The sequence below is a fragment of the Haemaphysalis longicornis genome, unplaced genomic scaffold (assembly GCF_048455015.1).
Source record: "Haemaphysalis longicornis isolate Haplotype H1 unplaced genomic scaffold, Haemaphysalis longicornis Haplotype H1 scaffold_140, whole genome shotgun sequence".
In the NCBI taxonomy this organism is placed as follows: domain Eukaryota; kingdom Metazoa; phylum Arthropoda; class Arachnida; order Ixodida; family Ixodidae; genus Haemaphysalis; species Haemaphysalis longicornis.
In genome coordinates this window covers 608,440-619,569 of record NW_027526246.1, presented here as the reverse complement: position 1 = coordinate 619,569, position 11,130 = coordinate 608,440, and positions in this window count along the sequence as shown.

Genomic DNA, 11,130 nt, shown 5'->3' with positions numbered 1-11,130 from the left:
TTGATTGATTGATTGATTGATTGATTGATTGATTGATTGATTGATTGATTGATTGATTGATTGATTGGAGTCGACAATCCTCAGCTTACGCGTCCGCAACTCCGCGGTGTTCATCGCGACACACTAATCTAGCAAAGGCCTCTAATTATTTTCTTGGTGTTGCTCTTTCGAGTTGAGGCAGAACACAGATACACGGTCAAATTACTGTCCCCCTACCCCCTCCACTTCATAGCCGCCCACAGCATCCTACGTTTCGTACTCTAAGGGAGGAACATGGCATTGGATCAGAGCCCTTTACTAATAAACACAATTTTGAATTGAATGATCGGCACACCTTTATTGCGCAGAAGTAGGAACAACGTCGCATACAGTAAGCTGTGTTAATTTTAAAAAAGGTAAACACCGAGCCAACGTGCGGACCGTTTAAGAACACACGAGCTTAAAAAGTACCGACAGAAATATTAAGGCCGTCCTACACACAGTGGCCAGTGGGTTACGAAAGCACAACCAAGATATTTGCATGGTGGCCCCCGAGGAAGTAACATCCACGAAAAATATCTCTCTAACATCCTGTACACGATCGCATGGTACCGAAAACACGTAATTTACGCCTAGTGGTTTTCCCACCCCCCTAACGTGCGCACATGAGGCTCTCGGAAAGCTTTCGTACGTCTTATACGAGAATGAGCAGTGCTGGCCCTGCGCTCAGTCAGCAGCTAACACAACTGCAATGCCCTTGTGCACAAGTCCCGCCATCTACCCATCCGGCCAGCTAAGTGGTCTACGCGGCACTCACTGCAGAGTTCGAGCGAGGTAGAACCTTGACACCGCCGATGTTTGCCGAACCCTCACCGCGGGCAAGTCGCGCTTGCAGGGTGTTCCGCGGAGCGGCTCTGTCGTGAAGAGTCGAGGACGAAAGCACCTCTTTCGCGATCGTGCCAGTTACCCTGCTGAAACTGGTCGCCAAGATCGAGGTTTCGCACGATTGACGAGCACCGTCTGATTGGCCGAGGGTGCCACGCAGTACGCGACGTCTGGCGGTGAAGAGGATAGACGTACTTGTGGAATCAGGGTGAACGCCAAACCCACTGCAGCAATCGAGCCTGAGAATCTCGATGGTTTGTCTGACCGTAGCCTCTATGTTATTTGGCATTAACTACGTTTTAGAGTGCAAATGCAAGCAAGGATCGTCATATTTACAGCCTTTTTCGAGAAACCTATGCAGAACGAGCCACACTACAAATCAAAGACGCTCAGGAATGCATCGATCTCAACATCCTAACCATCATCATCTTCGACCCTAGAACTCGACTTCTATTACTCCTAGGCACGAGGGTGATAAGTTTACCACTGTGAATTTCGGCGGGAAATTAATTCTGTCAGCGACATGAAGCCCTAAACTCTAGGCCATGAAAACAAAGTTTTGTAGAGCTGGCAATGGAGCTTCTTGTGATGTTTCCTGGAGACATATGTCGAAGGTCGATAAAAGTGAAATCGAACAAAAAAATAATACCATGAGACAAGTACTTTGACAAGAACCCCGAAGCTCTGGCATTGTGTACGGCTCGTCTCTAGTGCTGATTTTTTATGTGCCCACCCTCAGTATGTCGCCATACCTACTTATACAACTGCCGGTACGGCAAGTGTTCTCGACCGAATCTGAAGTAAAACATGGCGCCGTCTGTGTGCCACAAGGCTCAAGGCTAAGATTTGATAGAGAGGCTCTGCTATACTACAGACACGTCTGCAGCACTACAGAGCTTGTCTAGTGTCTTGTCTAGCACGCACCCGAAGTTTGACCGAGATTCCCAATGCGCCGCGAAATAAGGCTCGAGTGGAAGTTCAACGGCGTTTTTGAATTACGGATGCAAATACTGTGTGGGATAGCCACTGAGGCCTAATGTTAAGGTTGTCAAACCTACGCAAGTCATTCTATAATGACTTGCTTAGCGTTTTCATTACATTATGACAGTCAAGACAGAGTTTTTTGTTGTGTTGCTATAAAAATTTGTTTTTTGAAAGGGATAGCCACGGATTTTTCTGAAGTCTACGCTCGTTATCGCTGATGAAAGGGCGTCGTGTAAAACACCTTGAAACTAAAAAGGTTTTCTTGATAGGACTGTAGAACTTTTGAAAACCGAATTTTTATATCCATCCGCATTACGTATCCTACCGAAACGAATGCGAAACGTATCTTACCGAAACGAAACGAAAGAAAACCGCGCGCCTTCTTTTTTACAACATACTTTTAGCAGTGCGTGAGATGAAAGGTGGCATTTAAGAACTTTTCCCCAGGTTTTTTAATCACATATTCAAACCGCAACAAAGCTGTCTGCGTACGAGCGGTAGTGTCACGCTTACACACTACGTGGCGTTACCGTTCAGAAGTTTTGGAAGGTTTAGTGCCAAACTAAAATATTTCTTATTTCTAAATCATTATTTCTAAAGCCGAATTATTTCTAAATCACTTGTGGTCGCCACACTGCATAAACCGCTGGCTTTCATACGAGCTTGAGGACATGCACTCCACAAAAATCAGCTCGCTGTCCCTTTAATAGTCTGATTTACCGTATTTGTATGATTCTAACCCGCACCCTTTTTCGCTAAAAGTAGCCTGAAAATGTCCGTGCGCGTTACAGTCGAGCTCAAAACCAAAATTCGCTTTTAATGTTACCCGCCTTAGTTTTATTGCAATCAGGAGCTGTATAAGCAAGTTTATGAAGCACAAAAAACTTTGCTGACACAGTTGCGTCCGTCACATGAAATGTCCTCTCTCAGGTATGTGATTTCATGTCTTTTCCATCAGCGCGCCTGATCGAACATGCGTCAAATATTTTTTTTTTCGAATGTTCATCAGTAAACTTTGCTGCGCGTTACGATCAGGGGCGCGTTAGAACCGGGAAAATGCGGTAAAGTTCGGGTGAGCGAAAAGAAAAAAAGAAGGTTAGGAAGGCGAGGCGAAATGAATGAAACCAATATTCTGGGAAACGCGGGATAAATATACAGCGAGAAATGAACGAAGCGAAGCTGAGCCAATCGATCACTTAACGCGATGAGAATCATGGCCACTCGTCATGGCCACTTCCCAAAGGGCGCTTTCGATCTTATCTGCATCAAAAACAAGCAACAAGATTGACCGACGCCACACAACACCGTGGTGGGCCGGATAATTAGCACTGTGCGAACAATGGCCGTGACACAGTGACTCCATGTGAAAGTGCCTGAGAAACACGAAATGCAAGGCCACCACCAGTAACGTGGAAACCAGCCCACCAGTGAACCTAAGGCGATTCATCTTTGTGTCTTACTCGTTTTCACTGAGCTTCGGGTGCCCATCAGATAACACGCCCACACGGTGAAGCAAAAACGACTGATTGCTGGTCATTAAGGCGACCGCAATCCTTCACGAAGGACGGGAGCTCCGCGGGAGCATATCTGCCACATTATGCTTCGCTTCAACGCACCAGGAGTCCACGTCAATAACGGATAACCTCCGAGACGAAGGAGTAAACACTTCGATATAATCTTTCCGTGCACTTGTATTCGCCTGCATCGCTGTAATATGCAGGCTCAAACCTCGCTCACAGCAACGTCCGTGAATTCAAAAGGGAAAACACACCCCAGTGCCAGACGCAGATCTGGCGATCTTTCGCGCTATATTTCCGACAGCGAGATTCTGAAGCTTTATGAGAGGGGCGTGCAGAAATAAGAAAACAGCCAGTCATTCACTCGCGTTTATGGCACGCCCGTGGACGGAGTAATGGAATTCTTCAGGGTTGGCCCGTCGAATATCCAACTGGCGTTTTTTTTTTTCATTTACAACTCGCCTGCGCATCTAAACTTTGAGGTCCTAGCAATTTATCTACATGCCCCAAACGAATTCCAGTTCTGCGTGTTTTTTTTTTTTATTATTATTAGCGGGTTGAATCCAAACACATTCGGCTCACTGAATGCGAGGAAATAGCAAGCCCCATTCATGAATCATTCCAGGCCCCAAAAAGACTACATTTGCTTTTTCAAGGACAACAGTATGAATATTTCGCATAATTAACATATTAGGCACGTTACGCCTTCCAACCGTAGGCGTTATCGACAAATCGAAGCCGAAATTTCGAAATTGAAGGTGGTATTTTATTTTAATGTTTTATTTGAAATGACAGGACTGGTTGTATCATTTGTGTTGTTTCAAAGAAAAATTGCCATAACATTCATTCTTTGAACTGGATTTGACAATTTAACCGCTAAAAATGTCGCAGACCAAGAATGGAAAGAACTTTCTGCACTAGCTATGGCAAGAGTTTTCCTTAGTTGTCTGCTTTGAACGCTGTCTTCTATATTCTACGCTGGAAAATTTCCTTCCCAGTGACAACTTATCATCTGTAATCAACCACTCGCAATTTACAGCTTTAAAAAAAACAAATTCCGAACAAAGGTGTGATAAGTGCTGGTAGATTCATTGCCAAAGTCCACTTAGCAATGGCGAGAATAATCGAACCAAGGTATTCCAAATGTTCCACGACATCATTAGGCCGTTTCAAAATGTTAAAACACTAACCAGCTCTTGCAAGTCTTTTGTACGACCAGAGTGTAACGAAGTTTGTTCTCAGGTTTTGTCTAAAGTGATCTACCGCCAACACCCAGTGGATGAAGCGTTCAAGGATTTTGCTTGTTTTCGTGCTTTCAGCAGTCTTCTGGTGCGGTTTAGGCTGAACCTACAACGATGTTACACCATCGCAGTGAGCAAAAAGACATAACGTCACAGTGTGCGTTCGTCTGTAACAAAATCGCATTCAAAACAAAAATATTACCTTCGCAATGTTTGAATAGTTGGTTGCGATGTATAACTGGTGACCAGACCCCGCAAAAAATAAATAACAACATTAAATAATACAATGCTGCCAGTATCTCCAATGACAATAATAATGAAACAGCCTCAACTTGACGGGACAAAGAAGGCAACTACATGAGCGTTCTGTAGTCTTCTCTTTAGATCGTCATTTTTGGGCTGTTCCGTCATTATGAATGTACACCAACTAGCCCAGTTCTCGACTGCTGTGATCTCCACTGGTGTTATACAGAGGCAAAGGCATTTGAAATAGCATACCTAATGCAAAATGTCAGGGCTAGCATCCTTAATTTCCTTTAACCGGCAGGAGATTAAAAAGGGAGGACTAAAGGTTCGTTACGTGCCATTAGTATCATCAATAACCGGGGCCGTTTCTAACACGGCCTACGCTGGCAAGGGACTCGGTATAGGGCGTTTAGTTAATCACCGATGGCGCATTCACATTTTCCGTGGAAGCTTGCGAAAAGTTCACTGTTCTGACCCATTGTTGTCCCTCTTGTTTTGTCATTGAGTTAGTGATATTATCGATGTTTTGGCTCATCTTGTGTATTTTTCAGTATGTACACAGGATGCTTTTGTTGTTTTGTGTGTATGTGTGCGATGTATGTACCCCTCCGGCTCGGGCTTATGGCCTGCAGTATTTCTTAAATAAAATAAAATAAAAGAGTAACCGTGGTGCCGGTGCGTACGAGAAAATAAGCAGGAATGTTTTTACCTGTGCCGAAACCTAATATTACATGGCAACTTGCACGGCACGTACTTTCCAAGTGCGTCCAACTTAAAATTTTATATCAGGCCGGGAGAAAAGCTGGTGAGTCCCGCTGAAAGTAGGAATTGGGCGCATGGAAAGCCTTCGAGGCCGTGCGTGCGTTGTGCGGATGGCATAGCGTTCGACACGCTCTTACGCACCTTTTGTCGAAGCTTAGAGACTGGTTTGTTTTGCTATTTCTTTTGCTCAAAATTGATATCAGGTGACGGTAGTTTGGGCGAGTTCTCGCTAATTTCGGTGGTCGGATTGTAAAGGCAGCGAAGCTGACAGCTGTTTTCTAATGAATAGTTCTTCCTTTTCTTTGTAAATTTCTCCTACATATAAAATAGCCAGCGTCAGCAGGCTGCTAGACCGCACACTCTGTGGCATCAGCAGCTGTTGTTTCCTGGAAATTATTAAACCAAGACTTCAGTCAGGACACATATCTATGGATGCATCCCTTTATAAAGAATGGATTCCGAAGGAATAAACTAGCCATTAAAGATGGCCGACCCACGCGGCCTCATGGGCGACTCGCTAATGCTAGAACGACGTCTTCGCTTCTCTTCAATGTTAACCAACAACGATGGAAGCAGGTAAACGCAATCCACATACGGAACATGCGCTTATGTAAGCTGGGTCTCGTTTAGTCTGAGGAAACCGCTGTAGCCTTTCCTCAAGCCTGCAGTCCAGTACTCGCCACCGTTTTGGGTGACAGAGCGTGACGCGACGTAACGAGGTGTGATCCCACGAAGAGCGGCACCACATTGAAAAATGACACCAGACTAGCCTTTAGACTTTCGACCTGTAGTGGAAGAAGAACTCTATTCGTGGACTTAACTTAACCGCAGAAAGGTTTACAAGTGAGCTACTCTGCCTAAGATTTACGAAGACTACGCAAGTCCACTACTACATTCTCCCGCCACGCGGAGCGAAACTTCCAACCCACAATAAAGATGAACGAAAGGGGGCAAAGGCTAAACGACAGCGCGCCCTTTATAACTCTCTAGCGTGTGTTTCAGCACTAATTCTCTCGGGAACCCACGCTGGCTTGCGTGGTCTTGTGTCGCTAAGCGAACAGTGTACGTTCAGTGTGCGCATCACAGCGACAACGGAGATTCCTGTGACGTTTCCCTTATCGATTCCATCAAATGTAAAATGGCCGAGAGTCGATTCCAGCCAGATATTTCCTTACTCTCAGAGAAAAATTGTTGTGACAAGTTCGGGACTGTGCACAACAACGTAGCTTCGTGCCTTGATTTTGCCGGGATCCGATACTCAGGCAATCCACCGACGTAGGTTTCGCGGCACTATAGCGGCGTCTAAAATAATTACCCCTGCAGCTGCAAGGCATGTTGGTACCGGACATCTGTGTACGTCAATAAACGGCGCGCATTGCTGTGAACGAGCGATAAATACCCTCCAAAGTTAACTACGGACTCAATTTACTTTGTTGTAAACACGAAGTTTAACAAAGCAAGGTCGTTTGTGTAGCTGCTTGTATACACCGCGAAAAAAATATAAAATAATCTCAAAAGCGGCTCGCCAGGTGTCCAAGCACATAGTGTTCCTAGACGAAACATATCAGCTCGGCGAGAGAAAAAAAAAATTTCCCCGCATTTCCCCGAGGGGAAGAATGTGAAAGTGCGAATGCAGGAGTTGAATTTGCGCGGTTCGGTAATGTTCGCGAAAGAGAGATCACACACACACACACAACTACAAAGAAAGAAAGATGCATTTATTCACAGACACCTATTTGTGTTGTCGTTGTACTTGATTGCTAGAGCGGATCTCAGCTTTGAAATTTCGTGTCAGTACTCCTTTAAGCGGGTGCATTAGCCCTTCTCACGCCCGATTCCTGGCCAATCCCCCACGTGGGTATGTGCCATGCACAGACACCTATTTGTGTTGTCGTTGTACTTGATTGCTAGAGCGGATCTCAGCTTTGAAATTTCGTGTCAGTACTCCTTTAAGCGGGTGCATTAACCCTTCTCACGCCCGATTCCTGGCCAATCCCCCACGTGGGTATGTGCCATGTCAGCGGCCAGGCAGCGCGCGCCCATCTCCCCCCGTTGCCAAGGAAGACGAGGAGATTCCTGGCCAATCCCCCACGTGGGTATGTGCCATGTCAGCGGCCAGGCAGCCCGCGCCCATCTCCCCCCGTTGCTAAGGAAGACGAGGAGCGCGCGCACCCGCAGCTGTTGCTATGCGGACTACGGCGGCGGACGATTCAGGCTCGCTTAAGAAGTGCATTCGCACTTATTCCTGGCCAATCTCCCACGTGAGTATGTGCCATGTCAGCGGCCAGGCAGCGCGCGCCCATCTCCCCCCGTTGCTAAGGAAGACGAAGAGCGCGCGCACCCGCAGCTGTTGCTATGCGGACGGCGGAAGGTTCGGGGTCGCTTATAAAGTGCATTCGCACTTAAAACGCTGTACAAAGGCGGTGTAGTTTTTCTAGACGATATCCAAACGCAGCGCAGGGCTTGTGAAAGAAAAATAACTTACAGGACCTGGCTTTCCTGTTTTTCTAAAGGCTAAATATACCGACTTTAGATCCCGCGATAAGGAATAAAAAAAATTCTAGCCTAACTTGGCAGCCGAAGACACTTTCGCGTCGGAAGTGCGTCAAAGTGTGCATCAAAGTGTGCGTCGTGTGCCTAGGGCGGGACTAGGGGCATTAAAACTACTACGCCTTTGTTATCTGAAATATCCTGGAAGCTGTATATCATTGTCCTTCCGTCTCCTTGGCACACCTCGTACGTGTCACTTCACGCACACGTTTTCCACACGCACTTGTCCTGCAAGCCGCCTTAGACCAGCACGAAGTCCTGAATGCTTCCTTCAAATGCCCGAACAAGGCTGCCTTGTAATTATCCACCTTTAAAATGCTTGCCTGGCTGCCAAACCCGACGCATTACAGCCCAAGTTCTTGAATTCATGGCAAGGCACTTACCATCCCCGTTTCTTGCAAAGGGCCGGGCTCACGCACAAGAGCTATGCACTCAAGGAACTTCGCGCTGAAGTCATTTTCCTCAAGAGTCACTCAGGTGAATCTACGGCTGCTAATACGTACCTGTCCTCAAATGGAAACAGGCACACAAACACAGTTCCCGAGATAACACAAAACACGCCATTCAAAGCAGGGACAATGAATCACGCTTTGTTGTTGCAGGCGAGACGAACCGGCTGGTGCTGGTGCACGACCCGTGGTGTCTTCCCAACCTCACTAACCCTAACAAAATAAAGACAAAATACCACTTTGTTTCATTCTAAAGATTTAGAGTTTAATACTGCTCCAGCGCTTGCCCTCGAGCAAACGCTGCTTTGTTCACTAAGAAATTAAACATTTTAATGCAAAATTTCTATGGCCTCGCTGAATCGTGTGTTTCGTTACGTATGCAGTGACGTGTCCAGGGCAGGTGCTTAAGCGAACGTTAGTAAATTGACTTCGGCTCCATCGAGATGCGAAACGCCTTGTTTACCGCCAGTCCTCCTAGATGGCGCCACGATACTGCAAAGAACCGATGTCCACACTCGCTTTGTTTTTGACCGGTGTGGTACATGGCTAGCTTTTGTTACGGTTTATAGAAACCGTTTCATAAACCATGGGGTATGCTCGACAAACAGAGTCAGCGAAGGGAATGTCGCTTATGCCATTGGCCAGTGGAAGCTCAACGCGCCGGACGGCTGTGCAGCTATAACCGGCATAGTGCGCGCAGTAAGCAATCGTTCGTAACTTCCATGGTTACGCCACCGTTCTTACTGCTATAAACATAATGTTCACTAAATTTAAGCGAAAAAAGCTCCTTCTGCAAGATTATAAGGCATTCCTAACTTGCGTTTGCGCTTGCCGGCCTTAGCCAATCACACAGCTGTCCGTAATAGGTAATAGGTTCTAGTACGGGCCTGTGGTTCGCATGCCCATACTTTTTTGTCCTAATTATATAGCTTGTTTTAGTGAAGTTAGCGTTGAAAGTGCCGTCAGTTTTATTGCAACGAGGCAATCTTTCGAATAAGCCAAAGTTTCCCTTTGTCTTCATGGCCCCTATAAAGTGTGCCATACGCATGGCAGTCATGTGCGGTAAAGTCGAAGCAAGGACGTTACCCAGCCATTATATTAATTTTGAGTTACCGCACGCCCGTGTTAAATGCAAACATGTAAACGACAATTTAGGGAACACTCCCGCGCCATTTCTCACTTGTACACATCTGGAGATTAATTACGTGATTTGTAATTCATGTTCCAGCTCCTTCACCCATGACCGGGAAATATCAACTAGGTCAGTCGCTTTACTCGGTTGTACAAGAAGTCGCGCTTCCTCTTCTTGTTTTCTTTTTTTCCACAAAAATGGTTCGGCCTTGCAGAGCAAAAGCAACCACGAACATAGTTTTACTGTGGCTCCTGTTCAAGTTTCCCGCGGCATTTGTGTTATACCTCACAGGGCGTCCTTGTTTAATATACACACAGAAAACGCTTTTCTATTTAATCGAAGACGACCTTCCATTTGCTCGTATGGTGACGAGCCTGCTCCATCTTGAAAAGCTCCGTAATTTGCACCAAACGGGACGATCCGGATTTGTCCAGTTTGACCATGAAATAGCGCACGTGAAGTATAAATAAAGCCCCTTGAGGACGGTATATATTGCATTTGTTAGGAAGTTGGATATTCCAGGTCCGTCAAGGCTTATTAAGCGGCTAAAATATGTCGGAGTGTCAGTGGCCTTCGCTGCTAAATGCTCGTATAGCATAATGGATGGAGTGTATGCTTCGTTCCTGTTATTTTGCTTCGTTGTGTTGGCGATGGCCCAACTGCGTCTTGCGAATTTGTTGCTGCAAGCGGTATGCACTACACCGGAGCAGTTCGAATACCCGAACCGAAGCATGCGTGTAAAAGCGATCGTCGTCAGAACTAAGCGACCGACAAAAAGGTAACCACGATTATTAGCGCGACAGATATAAGCGGCCTGATAAGCCTCATCATTCTTACGCGTCACAGGAGCAGAGAGAAGCAAGAACTTACTAGACGCCCCGATTCAAGCAACTTCGAAGACAGATCTTGTGCTAAACATTTTTCTCCGGTTCGGGGTGCTGGCTAATCAGTATGCCGGAACTTAACCCCCAGAGACATGCGGCTGCAGACGGGGAGGGCTTCTGACAGCCCCCCCCCCCCCTCCAACTTCCACCCCCTTCAGAAAAAAAAAAAAGTGGCGCAGTTTGCACTAGTAGTGCAACGCTGGAGAAACAACAGCGCTTGCGGCCCCTTTCGTCAGACACCCGGCTGTTCCCCCTCACATGGATTTCCAAACTTGCCGCTGAAAGTTCTCCATTACTGGCAGGCTCGTATCGTTTCGTCCGCAGCCTTTCACATCTCTCCCAAAGTGGACCGCGTTAACACGCTCCAGAACCCGAGGCAACCGGCTTCGCGAACCCGGCGTCTGTACTCTCCACTTCAGTCGCGAACACATGTGAAGATAACAGCACACGGGAGATCCCGCCACGAACGCTGGGCGCAGTGTTCTCGTAAGTCGAGCTGGC